Here is a 16249-nt window from a genome sequence, read left to right on the forward strand (position 1 = left end):
CCCGACAAATCTCCCTTTCTTAGTACATTTCTCTGCACGTTACAGTTCTCTTAGCATCTTATTCTTCTTTTACTTTTTTCTTTTTTAGAGACAGGATCTTGCTCTGTTGCCCAGGCTGGAGTACAGTGGTGTGATCATAGCTCACTGTGGCCTTTAACTCCTGGGCTCAAGGATTCCTCCCTCCTCAGCCTCCCAAGTAACTGGGACTACAGGAGTGCACCACCACGCCAAGCTAATTAAAAAAAATTGTAGAGAAATGTTGCCTAGGCTGGTCTCTAGCTCCCTGGGCTCAAGTGATCCTTCTGCCTCAGCCTCTCAAAATGCTGGGATTATAGGCAATAGAAACAGTACCCAGCCATCATGTTACATTTCTAAGTCTTGTCTCTCAAGAGCAATTGCCAAGTTTTTTTGTTTGTTTGTTTGTTTGTTTGTTCTTTGGGACGGAGTCTCACTCTGCCACCCAGGTGCAATGGCACGATCTTGGCTCACTGCATCCTCTGCCTCCTGGGTTCAAGCAATTCTCCCGCCTCAGCTCCCAAGTAGCTGGGACTACAGGTGCATGCCACCACACCCAGCTAATTTTTGTGCTTTTAGTAGAGATACGATTTCACTGTGTTGGCCAGGCTGGTCTTGAACTCCTGACCTTGTGATCTGCCCACCTCGGCCTCCCAAAGTGCTGGGATTACAGGTGTGAGCCACCACGCCCGGCCAATTGCCAACTTTTAAACACATGCATCCCTCTGTCCTGCTACACACACACACACCACACACACACACCCCTCCATATACACAGAGGCCCAGCATGGCTACTGCACCCACTATCCTTTTTCACCCAGCCCAGCTCCTTTCAGAAGACGACTTCACCTTTACACCATCAAACTTTTTCCTCCTGCTTAATGCCTTGGGATACTACAAAATTCTTGATGGATGTCAGATATAGGTGGATGGTCAAAGTTAGCCTGGTTCCTCTTTTTCCACAGGGGTACTGTTGGAAAACGATCCAGCTCCTCATGGTAGTGGTGACTGTGTTGTCCCCCCAACATCATGGTCCTTGGGGTTAGAAATAAGAGCCATTTTCCTGTAGGAGGAAGAAGGTGATGAGCTTGGTGGGGGAGGGGGACCTCCTTTGCTCAGGACTTCTCTATTATTCCTTACACAGCCATAGTACCGCTCCCCACAAACATCCTAATACCGCCCCTCATCCCCAGACTTTGGCAACTTTCTCCTCCTTCTAGGACCCTTTGTTTGTTTCCCTCTTTGACATTCTTCCCCTCCTGCTCCTGGTCTGTTGCTGTCTCCCAACCACCTCCTGGCAGGCCTGGGTTTCAAGTGTCTTAGGGACACATTTGCCTTGGATGCCCTTATCTCCATCTGTCATTGGTATTTAATTGCTCTCCACTCTCCAGCCTGCTCTTTGACTTGGGGTAAGTTTCCCCCTTGCAATCCTTTCTGATTACTTCTTTCAGCTTTCCTCTGGCCAATTCAGCTGCCTGTTCAGCTCTTCCACGCTGCTAGCTCACCCTTTGTGTCTGCAGTTTCCCAGGGTTTCCAATACATGGCTTTGTTTCTATCCAAGGCTGCTCTGCTCTTTCTCCCTTCCTTCCTTTCCTTCCTCGCCCTTTTTGACAGTGCTTCTTGAGGCTTGTATTCTTTTCCCTTTCAGTTTTTTTTTTTCTTAACAATTTGCAAACCCTTCTGCCTTTGTTCTGAGTCAATCTCATTTGGCTGTCACCTTTGTTTAGTATAATAATGATATTGAATATGCTATCAAAGTTTTTATGTACAGGAAATTTTTGCTTTTAAAAAGGATTCTTTGGAACTGTAACTTGGAAATACCAGTTTTGAAACTGGTCAGGTCAGGGCATTTTAGAAGGTTTGAACTTTGGGGAAAATTGTTTGAAATTTATTTTGGCTGTCCTTGCCTGTGGCAGTACCTTGAAAGTAACTGAAACATAAGCTTGTTTTGGATAACCTTTCCCTTGCAAGTGGAAATTGTACATACACAGAGCAGAATTCACGTTGACTTTTTTTTTTTCTTTTTCAAATCATATTTCTGGAAAATCTTAGAAGGGAGTTTGTGCTTTGTAGCCAGTCTAGGGTGGGTGTAACTCATGAATAATTGGACATATTAAGACTGTGCTAGACTCTTTTGATCAAAAGGCTCGCTAGGGATGCTTTCTACTTACGATCCTCTGTCCGTGAGAATACACCAGAGAGTAGGTATTAGGAAATCCTTGACAGATTGACTTGATTAAGGAATCTTTACTTTTCCCCCAAAGCTGTGAACCTAAGGGTTTACTCAGGGTCAGGAATAGAGTAGGATGGTAGTTGGAGGTTCTTGCCCTGCCTTGAGGTAGAGCTGTAGGCTACTGTTGGTCCTGAGCAGCCAGGGGGCCTCAGCAGTGTTTGCTGTGCACCCAGAGCCCTCCCACCTGGCAATTGTTCACTGCAAAAATATAAAAATATTGCTCTTTTTGTGACTTTTTTCTTTTCTTTTTTGTATTCACGACTTAATGCACGTTTTTCCTTTCTCTACTTTAAATTCTGCAAAAAGCGAAAAGTTGTTTACCCAGGCCAAAATAGTTTGGTACTTTAATTTCCCAATTAAAAGGGAGCACAATATTCTTGCCCCGGTAGATCTGGGACTCTGTTTACGGCAATGTTACTTATCCCAGGTGGTTTGGCTATTGCATGTAATTCAGCAGAGTTTCTGTTGAGTGTTTACAGTGTGACAGGCCTGGGGCACTTATAAAGATGAATAATTGTTGAGTCTACGGTGCCCAGGGAGTTTGAGTCCAGCCTGGGCAACATTTCTCTATAATTTTTTTTTTTTTTTAATTAGCTAGTGTGGAGGTCCTCACCTGTAGTCCCAGCTACTTGGGAGGCCAAAGAGGCAGAATTCCTTGAGCCCAGGAGTACGAGGCCACAGTGAGCTATGATCAGACCACTATACTCCAGCTACTGTTAGTACAGACTGGAGCACACACAGACCAAGGGATCTTTGTTTCAGCAGTCTTCTTTAATTGGTGTTGCTGGACATAGAATCTTGATGTAACCATCAACTTCAGTTAACCTAGTCAAGTTATCCACCTATATTAACATTATTATGTTATTATTAGCATCTGAAGAAAGGTCTTTGAAATTGGAATTATATAGAAACAGGAAGTAAAAGTAATCAAACAGACTGTTGATTCTGTCATTCCTTTGTTCAGCAAACATTTGATAACCATGTGTGTGTATGATTGTGCACGTGTGTGTATGCTTGGTATGTGTGTGTATGCTTGTGCACATGGATGTGTGTGCCCATTTGATGCTTGTTATTGAGACAATAGAGTGAATCCCGCCTTCACGGAGCTTACAGTGGGGGATACATTTGTAAATAAACAAGCATAGGAATTGTGATGGAAGCACATTCTAGATGTCATGGAGGCATGAGAGGATGCCATGACGGTGGTGCTGCCACTGGTAGCATCATCTGTTGACTGTTCACTGCTTGTCAGGTCCTGTGCTGAGGGCTTTGAGGGCTTGACATGCTGTACTTTATTTTTTTTTCTTGAGACGGAGTCTCACTTTATCTCCCAGGCTGGAGTGCAGTGGCGTGATCTTGGCTCACCACAACCTCCACCTCCTGAGTTCAAGCCTTTCTCCTGCCTCAGCCTCCCGAGTAGCTGGGATTACAGGCATGCGCCACCACACCTGGCTAAATTTTATATTTTCAGTAGAGACAGGGTTTCATCATGTTGGCCAGGCTGGTCTTGAACTCCTGACCTCAAGTGATCTGCCCGCCTCAGCCTCCCAAAGTGCTGGGATTACAGGCATGAGCCACCGCGCCCGGCCACAATTAGCACAGTTTTTTAAGTGGAAGCGTTGGTAGGTTAAGTACCTCAAATAAGGTATGACAATAAGTGGTCGAGTCTGGGTTTGGATTCAGATCCAAGGTCATAAACCTTTTGCCATAAATGACAGGATATATCAGTAGCTTCCTAAGTTTACTTTTCCTCCTCTAACCATCCCTATCTCTGCACATAAAGCAGGAATAAGGAAGCCTGGAGAGCCACTTGATATAAAAGATATGTGGGGGCCAGGTGCAGTGGTGTATGCCTGTAATCCCAGCGCATTGGGAGGCTGAGGCAGGAGGATGGCTTGAGCTCAGGAGTTTGAGACCAGCCTGGGCAACTTAGTAAGACCCCATCTCTACAAAAAATTAAAAAATTAGCCATGCATGGTGGCACACACCTGTAGTCCTCGATACTTGGGTGGTTGAAGTGGGAGGATCACATGAGCCCATGATGTCGAGGCTGTAGTGAGCTATGATTGCACCACTGCACTCCAGCCTGGGCCACAGAGCAAGACCTTGTTTCTAAAATATACATATTTTTATTTTTTAAAAAAGGATGTAGGTGGGGAGTTAGCCCTAGCCTCACTCTCTCCTATAAAGGATGTACCATGGGGATCTAGTCTAGAGGGTTCCTCAGTGTCTGTAATTATGCATTTTCTCTGAGTATTCTTTATATTCAGTGTTTTGCCAACTCTGTTTCTAAAGAGGCTTTCTTTTCCCTCTGCTGAGCGTTACAGAAACTGGCCATCAGCCTGACTGAGCCCCAGAGCCCTCTGCCTCCTTTCTCAGTGCTGTGCATCGCAACCAGCAGCCTCTGGTTTCTGCCTCGATCCCCTCAGTGGTACTTGGTGAGGCAAGCGGCTCTATTTCAGGCCTGCGGAAGCGGAGAGTCACTTCCTCTTCAGGATCGGTTCTTTAAATGAACCGCTCATGGAGGGGAAGCCTGCCTGCTAGGACACATCTGTGTGCATGAATACAGGCTCTCAGAAATCTCATCCTCGCTTTCAGCAGCCTGCTGGTTACACTGCTCTTATCTCCCCTTTCCTGCCTTTTAAGGACTGCAAGGCCCTGTGGTTCTGATAAGACCCGGTTATGATCCTGAAGAATACTGACTGGACAGGTTGGAGGAAACCTATTACTCTTGAAGGGAAAGAGAGGCTCAAAGAGGGCATGAGATCCTGCCCTTTTCCAAAAGGAACCCTTGAGGACCCAAGAGCGGTCCTCTGCAGGATGAATCGCCCTGAGGCTCTAGGAGAAACTTTGATAAGCGTGCTCTTCCTTAGCGCTGTGCCTGTCCTGTTTCCTCCTCTTGATAGCAGGCAAGTAGAAAGACGGACCTCTGACCCTGAACCGTGTGCCATAATGAGGAAATTCCACCTTGAAAATTTAGAAATTTAGAGGTGAGCATGCATGCTTTTTTTTTTTTTTTTTTTTTGAGACAGGGTCTCACTCTGTCGCCCAGGCTGGAGTGCAGTGGTGTGATCTCAGCTCACTTCAACCTCTCCCTCCTGGGTTCAAACCATTCTCATGCCTCAACTTCCCGAGTAGCTGGGATTACTGGCATGTGCCACCACACCCAGCTAATTTTTGTATTTTTGGTAGAGATGGGGTTTCGCCATGTTGACCAGGCTGATCTTGAATCCCTGACTTCAAGTGATCCCACCCGCCTCAGCCTCCCAAAGTGCTGGGATTACAGGTATGAGCCACCTTACCCAGCTGCTCATCAGTTTTTAAGTCCAAAAATAAGGCTAAGAACTTCCTGGAAAAAATTGATAGACCGTGAACTCAAGTGAAGAGACAGCTTACTTCAACCAGTGTTAGACGATGTCCATCCACTTCCTGAAAATGAATTCAATATTAGACTTTGAAATAGGATTTATATATGTTTTTTTCATTCTGACCCCAGAATTATCCAATTATTTTTTTAAAAATAGTCACCATGATATATCCTGACATTGAGTTTCCAGGAAAAAGAAAAACCATATTATATGCTTAACAAGAAAATTATATGGTTGGAAGATATTTTGGAGGATTATTTATGTAAACCCAACATCTGTGTGTGTGTGTGTGTGTGTGTGTGTGTGTATGTGTGTTTTAAATCCTCATTAAAAAAGAATGAAAAGCTTTCATTGCATGGCATTTTTTTTCTATACACTTGCTTCTCACTGTGTTGGAAGAAGGCGCAAGTTAGTTATAGCAGGCAGTGAAAGCAGTTTATTTTTTTCCATGAACAAATTGGTTCCATCTCTTGTATTTAGGCTTCTTGAGAAAAAAATACAAAGAGAGAAAGAAAACAAAAAACTCAGAAGAAACTGTAAGCTTATTGTGGAAAACTTCTGACTTTCATTTTGAGCACAGATACTAGTTGTAGGTTCAAACAGTAGTATCCTTTATCTGTTTGTAGAACTTGGTAGGTCTACAATTTATAAACCCATTCATACTTCCCTTGCCCCATACCCAAGTCTCCCTACACACAATGTCTTCTCCATTATTTTCCATTTCAGCTAGAAGTTGGTTTTGAAAAGTTAAGTGCTGTGTTTGCATAATCTTCACCCAACCCTTTTTCTCCTCCAAACTTTTTATCTTCTTTGGTTGCCAAATTCACACGCATTGCTTGTAGTTACCCAACAATGGCTTTTGTTTCATTTTTTCATATGTTCTCAATGGTTTTCCCATCAGTTTTGATTCTAGGGACAACTAGGAAGAGTTAATGAGTTGCAGAAACAGGGAAGGTTGCCTCAATTATATGTAGGCTTACTGAATTAGTTACCATCACCAAGTGTAGGTAAATAGGAGAATAACTATTTAAAAGATGAGAAGAATAGATTTCATAGTAAGAGAAGTTTCCTCTCTCAAGATGTTCCTCTTTTTCTTCTTCCTCCTTTCCCTCCTCTTATTATATAATAGTAATAATTATTATTCCCTGAAGCATTGTTCACAGTCTGGTGGGACAAACAGTTGTTGCTAAGAGTAATGCCTTCTTAACAGTGAATACCGAAAGTTTCAGTTCAAGTACTAGAAAACGACTTGTAATGAATAATCACAGTTTAAATTTAAGTGATGCTTAATTATACATTTACTTTTTATTTTTTTTTGAGACAGGATCTCACTCTGTAACCCAGGCTGGAGTGCAATAACACGATCTCAGCTCACTGCAACCTCTGCCTCCCGGGCTCAAGTAATCCTTTCACCTTAGCCTCCCCAGTAACTAGGATACATTTATAATTTTTTGTTTTTTAACTTTTTGGCCAGTGGCTGGCTAATTTTTTAATTTTTTGAAGAGACAAGCTCTCACTATATTGCTCAGGCTGGTCTCCAATTCCTGGGCTCAACCGACCCTTCTGCCTCAGCCTTTCAAAGTGTTAGGATTACAGGCATGAGCCACCACTCCTAAATGTATAAATATTTATAGAGGACTTTTATGTACAGGGCATGCTGCCAGGATTTTCACTTATCTAATGTCATTTAATCACAAATACCATGTGAAGTAGGTAGTATTATTCCCATTTCACAAATGAGCAACATCAAGCCTCGAGAGGAAAAATGACTGGTCACAGTCACATATCTAGGAGTGACAGGATTGAGATTTAAATCAAGATCTTCTGATTCCAGGGTCACATTCGCTTCCCAGCCAATAAGTAAACGGCAGTGATGTTACCAAGGAGGTCCTATGTGTGTATGACAGTGGATTCTGGAACTCAGCTTGAATGCTCATGTGGTAGAATTTTAAGAACAAAACTGTTAAATTAGGTTTGGAGTTTTTAGTGCCTCTAAATTGGATTTGGAGACTAGAACTCAAGTATCTGCCTGCTTTTTGCTGAAAATATTTATTGTACGAGTCTGTACCCAACTCGTGAAAACACCAGGTTTTTATTTTTGAATGTGCACATCTTCCAAAGGCCGGTTTGGTGCTGAATTGGAAAGAATTCTAGTTCTCAGAACCTGGAAAATGACCATTACTCCTGTTTTCTTTCTTTCGTTCTTTTTCTTTAAACAGCTTTATTGAGGTATAATATTACCACTGTTTTCTTAACTTAGCTTTTTGGAAGAAAGTTTGGGTCAATGTTAAGCCAAAATTTCTTAACTTTTAGGGCTTTTTGATATGGTCTTGCACAAGTTACTCAAACTCTCTCACTTCTTTATTACTCCCAGAGAAATCTTTTCAGTAGAAATTTGGGAAATTTTGCATTTTAAAAACTCGTACTTGCTGATGCAGTTTTTTTTTTCTTTTTCTTTTTCTTTTTTTCTTTTTTTTTTTTTGTTTGAGATATAGTCTCACTCTGTCACCCAGGCTGGAGTGCAATCTCTGCAACCTCTGCCCACAAGGTTCAAGCGATTCTCCCGCCTCAGCCTCCCGAGTAGCTGGAATTACAGATGCGCACCACCACACCCGGCTAATTCTTGTATTTTTAGTAGAGACAGGGTTCTGCTATGTTGGCCAAGCTGGTCCCGAACTCCTGACCGAAGGTGATCTGCCTGCTTCGGCTTCCCAAAGTGCTGAGATTATAAGCATGAGCCACCGGCGCCCAGCCTGGTTTATTTTTTAAGGTTAGCTTTCCTGAAAATGCCTTCTTCTGTAACTCCTGGTTAGCCTGGAAGCCAGACACAAGAGTGCTAGTTATGATGATACCAGTAAGATGCCAAAATAAAAATCTGCCACAAGTCAACCCGGATATGGACTGCTCATTAGTATAGAGCAGGCGTCCCTGGCAGTATTGAAATATGTGACTGTAAATTTGTGTTTCCTTGTGCAGTTCTGTCAGTTTTTGCTTCATGTATTTGGATGCATCGCTATTATTAAGGTGAATAAATACTTAGGATCCTTATGTCCCCTTGAGGAACTGGTTACTTTATTGTTATGAAATGACTTTCTTTAGACCAGCTGATATTCTTTGCTGTAAATTCTACTTGTTATTAATAAAACCACTTCAGCTTTTTTTTTTTTTTTGGATTGGTGTTAGCATGGTATAACTTTTTCCATCCTTTTACTTTTAACCCCCTTTTTTTTTTGCTTTATTTCAAGTGCATTTTTTTTTTTGTAGGCAGTATACAGTTGTATCTTTTTTCCCCAGTATGAAAATTAAGTCTTTTAATTGGTGTATTTAGATTACTGACGTTTAATGTAACTATTAATATGTTAATTTTAAATCTGTCATCTTGCTATATGTACTCTATGTATCTTGTCTATTCTTTATTCTCTTTTCCCTGGTTTCTCTGCCTTCTTTTGCATTGAGTTTTTTTTCTTTTTCTTTTTTTGTAATGATTCCATTTGTCTCCTTTGTTGGCTAACTAGCTATATGTCTTTGCTATTTTGTGGTTACTTTATGATTTACAGTATAGTCTGGGCATAGTGGCTCATGCCTGTAATCTTAGCACTTTGGGAGGCTGAGGCAGGTAGATTGCTTGAGGTCAGGAGTTTGAGACCAACCTGGCCAACATGGCAAAAACCCCATCTCTTCTAAAAATACAAAAATGAGTGGGATGTGGTAGCACATGCCTGTAGTCCCAGCTACTCAGGAGGCCGAGGCATGAGAATTGCCTGAACCCAGGAGGTAGAGGTTGCAGTGAGACGAGATCACACCACTGCACTCCAGCCTGGGTGACAGAGTGAGACTCTGTCTCAAAAAACAAACAAACAATTTACAGTATACATCTTTAAGTTATCACAGTCTACCTTTAAGTGATATTATATCACTTCACATATAATATAAGAACATTACAATAGGATACTTCCATCTTGACCTTTGTGTTATTGTTGTACAGTTTACTTTTACATATGTGATTAACTCCATATAAATTATTATTGTTTGAGAAGTCACTGCTCTTTTAAAAGCTTAAATAATAAGGAGAAAACTCTTATGTATTTACCCAGGTAGTAACTATTTCCACTGTTCTTTATTCCTTTGTTATATCCATATTTCTACCTGATTTTTTTTTTTTTTACTTAAAAGAATTTACTTTAGCATTTCTGTTATATAGGACTTCTGGTGATGAATTCATTCCATTTTTTTTATGTCTGATAAATCCTTATTTTGCCTTTATTTTTATAAGTAAAATGTGCTAACTAATTGTACAATTGGAGCTACAGCTTTATTTTTGGAAGCTATTTTTGCTGGGTATAGAATTATAGATTAACAATTTTTTCTTTCTAGTTCATTAAAGATTTTGCTTCACTATTTTACACTTGCATTGTTTTTGACATAAAATCTGTTATCATTCTTATCTTTTTTTGTTTATGTGATATGTCCTTTTTTTCTAATTGCATTTAGTATTTTTATTTTGGAAAAAGTGAAGTCTCACTGTGTCATCCAGGCTAGAGTGCAGTGGTGCAGTCATAGTCCACTATAGCCTGAAACTCTTGGGCTCAAACAGTCTTCCTGCCTCAGCCTCCTGAGTAGCCGGGACCACAGGCACATGCCACCACACCCAGCTGCCTTTTAAGATGTTTTGTTTGTTCCTGGTTTTAAGCAATTTGCAACATGCTTTGATATATGTTTGTTTATATTTCTTGTGCTTGGAGTTAAATGAGCTCCTTGAATCTTTGGGTTTATATTTTTATTAGGTTTGGCATATTTTTTCAGCCATTATTTCTTTAAATATCACTTTCTATCCCTCTGTTCCACCCATGTGGAATCCAACTATATGTGTATTAGGCTGCTTAAAGTTGTCTGCACAGCTCACTCGTGCTTTGTTCAATTTTTTTTTTTTTTTCTTTCCTGTTTTTCATTTTGGACATTTCTATTGCTATGTCTTCAAGTTCAATAGTCTTTTCTTCTGAAATGTCTGCCTGCCATTAATCCTATCCAGTGTACTGTTCATCTCATACATTGTCGATATTGTTTCCAGAAATTTGATTTGTGTTTTTATATATTCATATCTCTGCCTAAAATCTTGAATATTTGTACTTGTCTGCTAATTCTAATATCTTTCTTCATTCTTGATCAGTTTCAGTTGATTGACATTGCTCCTCATTGTGGGTTATATTTTCCTGCTTCCTTGCATGCCTGGTAATTTTTGACAGGATGCTAGACATTGCGATGTTATATTTTGGGGTTATGGAAATATTGTTGAGCTTTGTTTTGGGATGTAGATAAATTACTTGGAGACAGTTGATTCTTTTGTCTTACTTTCAAAGTTTATTAGATAGGACTGGAGCAGTGCTAATTAGACAGGGCTAATTATTCCTTAAGCCATTTATGCTGCATGTTCCATTATTGGAACACTAAACTTGTGGGAATTATTTATATTCTATTGCTTAAGGTCATCACCAAGGTCGGATTTCTCACACACAAAAACATTTGCAACCTCCGGCATAAATGGGTTAAGCAACATCTTTCTGAGTACCCAGTGCTCGTGAATTATGAATTTTCCCATTCTTTGTTGTTTGTTTGTTTTGAGACAGAGTCACATTGTTTCACCCAGGCTGGAGTGCAGTGGCATGATCTCAGCTCACTGCAACCTCCACCTCTTGGGTTTAAGTAATTCTCCTGCCAGCCTCCCAAGTAGCTGGGATGACAGGCAGCTTCTATCACACCTGGCTAATTTTTGTACTTTTAGTAGAGACAGGGTTTCACCATGTTGGCCAGGCTGGTCTTGAACTCTCGACCTCAGGTAATCTGCCTGCCTCGGCCTCCCAAAGTGCTGGGATTACAAGCATGAGCCACCATGGCCAGCTGAGTTTTTCCATTCTATCAGGTGGAAACAGACACTATTTTGCATCAGTACCAGACACTGTTATCTCCAATCTTTTCTAGTGTTCCCCCACCCACTCAGGCACACGTAGTTTGCTCAAAACATGCACTGACTACTCAAAGATAAATCTCTGGACTTCTCTGTGTGGTTCTCTCCTATTGGGTACTTGGTCCTGCAAATTCTAATGGCCTGGGTCTCCCCCAGACTCTCAGCTCTGGGAGTCTGCTGGGTGATAGCCTAGGGCAGTCGTATTGCCTGGAATCTGAAAATCCAGATTCTGTCAGTAGGTTTCTGCTAGGGTCTGAGATTTCTAAGAAACTTTTAGATGCTGTCAATGCTCTGGAAAAAGACTATTTCGAGTAGCCAGGGTCCCTAAATATTCAACAGATGTGTAATGTAAACCACATATGTAATTTTACATTTCCTAGTAATCACATTAAGAAAATTAAAAAGAAACAGGTGAATTTTTTTTTTTTTTTTTTTTGAGACAGAGTCTTGCTCTGTTGCCCAGGCTGGAGTGCAGTGGTGCGATCTTGGCTCACTGCAACCTCCACCTCCTGGGTTCAAGCGATTCCCTTGCCTCAGTCTCCCAAGTAGCTGGAACTACAGGGATGTGCCACCACGCCCAGCTAATTTTTGTATTTTTAGTAGAGATGGGGTTTCACCATGTTAGCCAGGATAGTCTCCATCTCCTGACCTCGTGATCCACCCGCCTCAGCCTCCCAAAGTGCTGGGATTACAGGCATGAGTCACCACGCCTGGCCAAGAAACAGGTGACATTAATTTAATTATACATTTTCTTTAACTCAGTCTACCCAAAATGTTATTTCAACATGTCATCAATGTAAAAATATTAATATGACATTTTTTCTTAAATTTTACAGTAAGTCTTGAAATTTGATATGTATGTTATAGCTACCAGATACTACATTTTTATCTGAAATACTTGCTCTGTATTTAGCTTTTATAAAATTTGTAGCCGAAAAAGTATATTTGTTAACCAAACCCAAATACACAGGTTGTCCAGCAACTGAACTCAGCATCAAAAAATCATTCTCCATGATGTTTGCATTCAACTTGACAAAACTGGTTCATCTTTTTGAGACGAATTAATATGATTTTTTGAAACAAAAAATATCAATTTCAAAGCTACATCTGTTCAACTTAGGCAAATTCGCTAACTCTTATGCCAGCTCAGAATTGTTAACATTAAATTCAAAGGAGTATTGCAAAAATGGAAAAACTAACTCTAAATTTATCAATATCAACAAAGTATTCCTCAACATTTTCTTACGGATTTTGAAGGCAATTTATATAATGCTTTGGATTTCAGTGAAATCATCCACATATTGGTTCAAGTTACAAAAATGCATGAAACTATTATTTTTTACTTCTCTTATGAAAAATGTCAGTTTTGACATAAATTCTCCTGCCTGTCTAGCTAGGTCACAAATAAGTTTTTCCTTTCCTTGGAACTTTAAATTTATCTCTTTCATATATAGTGTGATATCTGTGAAAAAAACATAAACTACACTGCCTATTTTTTTGGGGGGGGGGGAGGGAGTCTCGCTCTGTCGCCTGGGCTCGAGTGCAGTGGTGTCATCTCAGCTCACTGCAAGCCATTCTCCTGCCTCAGCCTCCCAAGTAGCTGGGACTACAGGGGCTTGCCACCACGCCCGGCTACATTTTTTTTATTTTTTATTTTTTTATTTTTAGTAGATGGGGTTTCACTGTGTTAGCCAGGATGGTCTTGATCTCCTGACCTCGTGATCCGCCTGCCTCGGCCTCCCAAAGTGCTGGGATTACAGGCTTGAGTCGCTGTGCCCAGCCCATGCTGCCTATTTTTGCCTTCATTGAGTATTCGGCAAGCATTCTTTTTTTTGTAAAGAAAATCTTGCATTGTAGCTAACTGTGCAGGGAATGTTTGTAAAAATTCTTTGTGATTCAACCCGAGATCACTGGCAAGGAACACATGATCAATCATTTCTGGTTTTGTATTTCTTTCAGCAGTTCCATAAACTGGTTCAAGAATCCAAGATGTTTTATAACTGGCCAGAGTTATGAGCTGAGATGTAAAAAATTATTAAAACAATTTTTTGGCCATTTAATTCTGATTTTGAGTGACGAATTTCATTGATCTGTTTTTGACCGCTGAGGGGAGATGGCATCAAATTCAGTATGTTTTTGCTGAAATTGTCTGTTAATATTTTCTGCCTTATTATCTTTGACTTTTTATGTAACACACAGCTTTCTCCTTTTGCTCTGCCACAGCAAATTACAATTGCCATTGATTATGTCGCTTATTGCTTACCTTACTCTCCTGTCTCTTTTTCTCTTTATTGTTCTGATTGTATTATTAATTTTTGTATCTCCACTGGATTTTGAATCAGTCCTAAGATTTTGGAAAGTGTCTCTGGGTTAGGACTGCTACAAAATTTTCAAAGTGACAGATTAGAAAAATTGACCATATTTATTTTATAAACTAGAGAAACAATGTAATTGCATCTTAATTAAAGCAAGTATTTTAATATGATTGCCAATTATGATTTACATAGTTATCACCATAACTTGTACTGTCTGTGTAAAATATTCAGGTGAACACATTACAGTGTTACATCAGTGTTTAGAAAAAAACATTTAAATGGAAACACTTTATTGACACCAAGTAGATCAGTGATGCTTTCGTTTGTAGACTTATCTGCTACAATGCACCAAATAATATTTTAAGCAATATAGTATTTAAAGTGAAATGTAGTTCTACAAAAGCAATGCATTAATGTTTAACGGAACATATTTTACATTGCTTCAGTTTTTACATTTAAATAAGATCACTTGAAATTAATTAAAAGTTGACAATCAGTTCCTCAGTTGCATTCGCCAACTTAAGTAGCCATGTGTGCTCTTTGGTTCTTGTATTGGACAGCACAGGCCAGGGGCTACTTGCATTTGAACCTAGGGACCTTGTATCAATAACTAGATGGTTGCTCACTTTTCTTGCCCAGCAACTACATCTTCCTTGCCTTGTCCCACGGCACTCAGGAATTTTAGGAGTTTAGCAAATGAAGTCTTGTATAATTAAGTGGTCTCTGAAGGTCTCTTGATGACCATGACTCTTGGACAACGTCCCACTGTGCTAGGCCATTAGGACAAGTCTGGGGACAACTTCTGACTCCAGGGACAGTCTGTGGGTTGTAATAGGGGTTAGCTTGGGACAAGGCCAAGGCAGAGTTTATAGGTCAACTGCAACTACTCTTCCTCTTCCCATGGGTTACTAACCAATGACTCAAGAGCAGTCTGGCTTGAACTTAGTTGGACGAGAATGTTGTCGGCAGAGGTAGCATTCTCATGGCTCTGGAAGGAGCAGGTTTCATTTTCACACCAATCATGAGAGTGTTAGGGGAAAGCTGTCCCTTAGCTAAGTTGGCTAGGCAGGTTTTCAAAAATCCATCTCAATTAATCTTCATAGGCTATGAAATTATACCTGATAAATATGAAGAAAATGGAATGGGTGATTTGTGTGTTGAATACAAAATAATGATATAAGGCATGCTAGAATTTAGAAACCAACTTATGAACCAAGATGTTATTTTCAGAGTGGGTATACTTACCTTGCCTGGACCCTGATTAAACTCCTCTTTTTTTGTTTAAAGTTCAATTTATATTCTGACCATTTCTTTGTTTAGAGATATATTGCTTTGGTTCATATATTTGTACTGCCTTCACAAAATATTAGGGGTGTTTACTTAGATCTTAGGTTTCTCAAGTCTTTTTCTTCCATCCTTTCTTTCCTTCCTTCCTTCCTTCCTTCTTTCTTTCTTCTCTTTTTCTCTTTCTCTCTTTCTTTCTTTCCTTCTTTCTTAATTTCAGACAAGGTCTTTCTCTGTCACCCAGGCAGGAGTGCAGAGTGGTGCAGTCTTGACCTCCTGGGCTCAAGTGACCCTCCCGCCTCCGCCTCCTGAGTAGCTGGGACCACAGCTGTGTGCCACCATGCCCAGCTAATTTTTAATTATTTTGTAGAGATGGGCTCGCACCATGTTCCCCAGGCTGCTCTTGAACTCCTGAGCTCAAGCGATTCTCCCACGTCAGCCTCCCAAAGAGCTGGGATTACAGGCATGTGTCACCACGCCCGGCCAAACCTTTTCCTTTTGTCCCTGATCTTCTTAAACTTTCTTTTGTCTCCCAAACTCTTGCTCTGTGCTTTGTACATTGCTGTATGTTCAGATAGAGCTTAATCTGTAGTTACTCATCACTGCTGATTCATAAAATACAAAGTGTGCTTTAGTAACACTGAATAGTATAGTCTAGAATCCTAAAAAAGTTGAGAAAAAGATTTTGTCCTCCATATTTTCTGTTTTTTTCTATTGCTCCACCTTCTATTAGAAATTAGGAAAGATTCATGGTGAATATGTCCAATCAATTCACCTTACCTCATGATGTTTCTAAATAAAATAATAAAATCTGAACCCATAGTCTTCGCCTTTTTTGAAGTTTAAGTATTGTTTCATCTGTGTCATTATGTACTTTCAAAGTGCCTTCCGGAAAATCCCTCGGGATGGAGATGACTCAGGATAGCCTTGCGCTGGTTTGTTCTGGGGCCATCTAAATGAATGAATGGCCCTCTGAAATGGCAGCAACTACCCTAAGCTGCCTGGGTTCCAGTCCCAGTTCTGACACCGTCTAGCTGAGTAGCCTCGGCCAAGTAACTTCCCACTCTCTAAA

Source organism: Theropithecus gelada, chromosome 9 (genome assembly GCF_003255815.1).
Source record: "Theropithecus gelada isolate Dixy chromosome 9, Tgel_1.0, whole genome shotgun sequence".
NCBI classification, from domain to species: Eukaryota; Metazoa; Chordata; class Mammalia; order Primates; family Cercopithecidae; genus Theropithecus; species Theropithecus gelada.